Below are 4,537 nucleotides of genomic sequence, written 5' to 3' on the forward strand. Positions count from 1 at the left end.
TTACCATGGTAATTTTATAAGTTTTAATATTTTAACAAATAGATTACCATAACAACCAAACACAGTAATAAATTATTCCCATTAATAAGAGTTCGCAACCAAACATGGTTATATTAAATTACCCCAATATTCTCAACAATATAACATTCCCACTCATATTACCATGGTAATCTCGTTACGTGGTAATATGTCATTACCACGAACCAAACGGCCCATAGTGATATATATTCATATTTAAGATAGTAATTTTATATGGGATTATCAGCTGTTGTAGTAGATCGAGCAAGCCACATGTACACTTGACCACATTATGCATACATATACTTACATGACTAGATGGAACTACTTGTTGCCAGAGAGACAACTTTCATACTGGCAGTCTGCCATGGTACCTGGCTCTTGGCAAAGCTGCTTTTAATGATTTTGGGATGAGTTATTGCTATTTAAGTTCTTCCATTAAAAGCATGACTTCCTGTGGAGATATCCTATTATATATATATAAAGACACTGTTAATGCCAATATCCTTGTTCTTCTTCTCTTCTAGCTTAGCAAACATGACTGCAGGTTATGATTCATTTTTGGCAGGCTTGCCTCCTTGATATTGCAAAACATATGATCGTGCGAGCTAAGACACACTTGCCCTCCTTGATATTGCAGAACATATGATCGTGCATTACAATAGAAGCTAAGACACACACACACACACACACAGAATGTTGAGACTTCTGAAAATCCATCGTCAGTATCATACACATATATGATACAAGAAACATCAAATGAGGAGACACTAATATCAGTGTACATTAAATATTTAAAGAGATCAAGGTTGAAATAATCTATCTCCACAAGTGCATTTCCACGAGAGAAGATAATAAGTATCATCTTCTACATGTGTGGATGGTTTGAGAAGCTTGGTCTCATGACGTGGAGAAACAACCAATGTGGCCATGCAAGGCCGGCAACTCAAGCACTTGTTTACACACCTTGGAGGCCTTGATCCCAAATCCTTCCGCCTCTTCTGCATAAGAAACCTCTCCCTCGGCATGTCCATGCCAATTGTGTGAACTTAAGTATCGCCAAAGAAAATTAAAGATAAAACAATGAGACACAGAGAGCCATGCAAAGTAGAAGTTGACAATAATAGTCATTACCTGAATTCAAGGATAGGAGTAAGAGAAGAAACATGAGAAGATTTTTGGCAGGCATAGTTGAGCGAAAGAAACAGAGGTTGATTGAAGAGGGAAATGGGAAAGAGAAGACGAGATCAAGGAGGAGCTTGTGGGATTGGAGCTGGGAAAGGGTAGTGGGATTTGACGGGTTGAACAGAGACAGGGATGTGGGTTGTTGGCAGAGTAGCAGACATGGTCCTCGTGCTATTTGCTCGCATTGACCCCCCTCCTTCCCTCCCTCATTTATTACTCAACTCCAAGTCTGCCATGCCTGATCAAATAAAATACTGTGAGAAATGTAAAGGCCATTTAATGCGGAGGTTGTGCTTTGTAACTGCCGCAACATCACACTGATTCACTTGTTGGTATATTTCCAGATATTGCTCCTTTCCTTTGCACATAATTATTGAGTTAATAATTTATGTAAAAGATATAATTAAATTATAGTTTTATTAATAAAGAAGCACAACTCAAATTCTTAGATGAACAAATTGGTTAATATGCAGAACAATATGAGTACTAGTTTGTATTCTATTGGCAGAACGGATTTGACATTGTAGAGTGGGAGTGGGTTTGAAGGACAGAGTGTGGAATATTTTTATTTGGTTGCTCTAGACTTACTTGCTCTGCTCCGCTCTTCATTGTTACATCAAATCAAGTGAATTGCCTACTTGATGATACAAGACATTGCACTCCTGCTCAACAAGAGCTTGCAACAAAGTATGGACCGGATGTACTTTTCCTTTCATTAAAAGTGGTTTGTGTACGTTTCCTTAACCTTGATAATAATGGATATGAGCACATTGATTTATTATTATAATCGAGTATGATATAAATCAATACAAGCGAAGGAGAATAATAATTCGGTTGCTTAGTCTCAGCGGGAAAAACAAGCTATTCAGATTTGGATTCGAATTCGGATTCGGATTCCAAAATCAAGGTCATGGCAAGGGTCTACGAGCTCCTTTCAACCTCAAACCAAAAAGGAGATATAACACCGAGTATAGAAAGAAAATATATTGATTTAAAAGGGAAACAAAAAGTGTGTTTCTTGTTGGGGTTGTCGTTCGAGTTGCTTTAGTAATTAATTCTGAATCTTGTATACGCAAAAATATCTGCTAAATGAGTGTATTTTTGTAATATCTCACCCTCTAAAAACTTATGGCTCAAAAATTACAAAAAAATATATATTTATTTATTACTTTATTTATTTATTATTTTTTTAAAATATGGATAATTCAAAAGATAAAAATTTGAATTTTTTTAATGTTTGAGTTGGAGGCAAATGTGATACCAACCACTTATTGAATGGATGGTTTTTAATAATTAGACTTGTGTATAAATTAATGGTAAGTATAATATTAGGAGAAATTTATCCAACTTAATAATTATATGGTTATTAAACTTTGACCTATCATTAAAAAGCTTTTTCACATTTTTTTCAAACAAAAAGTAATATAGAAACCATCGAAATTTAATAACTCAAGCTATATAATTTTTCAGTTCTTAAAAAGAAAATTGATTTTTGGGAGAAAAATAATGTGCACAACTTTTATTATCATATGTTTTCTAATTTAAACATGGATAAAACCAATTTATTAATTATAAGAAATCTGAAATAATTATTTTTAAGTGATGATTTGATGATTTTTTATCATTAATGACCTAAAAATAACTCAATATTAAAACTAATATAAAATTTTTAAATTTTTTACTATTTAAATTTTAATTTTTGTAAAGAAATATGGGTAAATTATAAGTCAAACATAAACCTCTGATTAGTGATTACAGAAGGAATTTAAAAGAATGAATTTAATTCTTATTAATATGATATTTCATACATGCCATTGTGAGTTTAAACATTATTATCTAATATGTCATGTAGTGAGTAATCACTGGCATGTGACCAATCTAAAAATTGTATTGTTGCTTCCAAATGTACATTTTCGGCCAACTAAAAATTCAAATTTTATGTAATTTACAGGGTTTTGGCATATTTATCCGATCCAGTAATACCTAGATTATTAGGAATATGATAAATTACAAACTCTAATTCTTACTTTAAAAAAATAAACTCATGGCCTAGTACCATTAATCTTAATATGAAAAGTGTTGGTGTGAGATATTTAAAAATCCTCGCTGTTGGATGTAGTGATGATAGCCGGTCTCCAATTATGGGTGTGAATTTACAGTAAACCCAAACCACATGACGTCCGGTGAGGGCCTATCGGTTAAATGCTTAATTGCAGCTAGCTGGAACTACCAATAAAATTAAAGGTGCTGAATTTAATTTTTAAAAAATTTATAAATATTAAAAAATTATATTAATTAAAACTTGAGATTATAATAATTAATATTTTAAAAACATAAAAATATATATCCATCTAAAAATTTTTGTTTAAGTGTATTATCAATTAACTGCACTAGCAGTTAAGTACTAAATTAACAAATAATACAATTAAAAACAACTTAATACAAATTCATAATCTAATTCAATTATTAAATGTAACAATTATTCAACAAATACCAAATATTTTTACACAACAAATAATTACACAAAAAAATTAAACAAATTAAATTAGATATAAACAAACAAAGTGGGGAAAATGATAAATCCCCGTAATGAAAGATAAAATATAAACTCGGAAAAAATTTAGCAAAGAGATAAAACTCACCAATTGACGGATTTACGCAACTTGCAATGATTATTTTTTAGAGATTTTGAGATAGCAATTGATTTTTTTTCTTTTTTAAGGATTTTCTTATTATTTGTTATTAAATTTTTAACATTAATATCCTAATTAATTGATAATTATATATTTATAAATTCAATAAAAAATATATATCTAAATATAAAAACATAAATATTTGAATATCGATATTTAGCTAGCCATAGTATTTGTTATTATCACTCATTATCAAATTTAATATAATAATTTTATGGGAAAATTACTGTTTACCCCTCGATAATTTTAAAACTTCCCAAACAGCCCCTGTGAGTTTTGCATACCTCAGACAACCCTTCCTTTATTGTTTCACTTCCTTTTTACCCCCTGCATTATGAAATTCCATCATCGCTCTTAAACCTTTTTGCATACATTTTTCATTCTTTTTGCATTCCTTTTGCATGTACTCATTTCTTAAACAGAGAGCTCATTTTTTTAAAACATAGAACTCATTTCTTAAATGAGAGTTCATTTCTTAAACAGAAACCTCATTTCTTAAACAGAAAACTCATTTCTTAAACATAAACCTCATTTTTTTAAACATAAAACTCATTTTTTAAACAGAAAAACATTAATATTTAAACGTAAAAACAAATATTTACATGATAAATTAATCCCGGATATAAAAACCAATTAATCTT

The 4,537-nt window shown here is 30.4% G+C and overlaps 1 long non-coding RNA gene across 1 annotated transcript; it reads right to left on the bottom strand.

Moving 5' to 3' along the window:
* Positions 1 to 628: 628 nt before the first annotated feature.
* LOC120262341 lies at positions 629 to 1,854 on the bottom strand. The gene is made up of 3 exons (XR_005536758.1): positions 1,792 to 1,854; positions 1,153 to 1,441; positions 629 to 1,066 (listed from the first exon to the last, which is right to left on the bottom strand). It is a non-coding gene; the product is annotated as an uncharacterized LOC120262341 (long non-coding RNA).
* Between the last annotated feature and the right edge of the window lie 2,683 nt (positions 1,855 to 4,537).

Source organism: Dioscorea cayenensis, chromosome 5, assembly GCF_009730915.1.
Source record: "Dioscorea cayenensis subsp. rotundata cultivar TDr96_F1 chromosome 5, TDr96_F1_v2_PseudoChromosome.rev07_lg8_w22 25.fasta, whole genome shotgun sequence".
Lineage (NCBI taxonomy): Eukaryota > Viridiplantae > Streptophyta > Magnoliopsida > Dioscoreales > Dioscoreaceae > Dioscorea > Dioscorea cayenensis.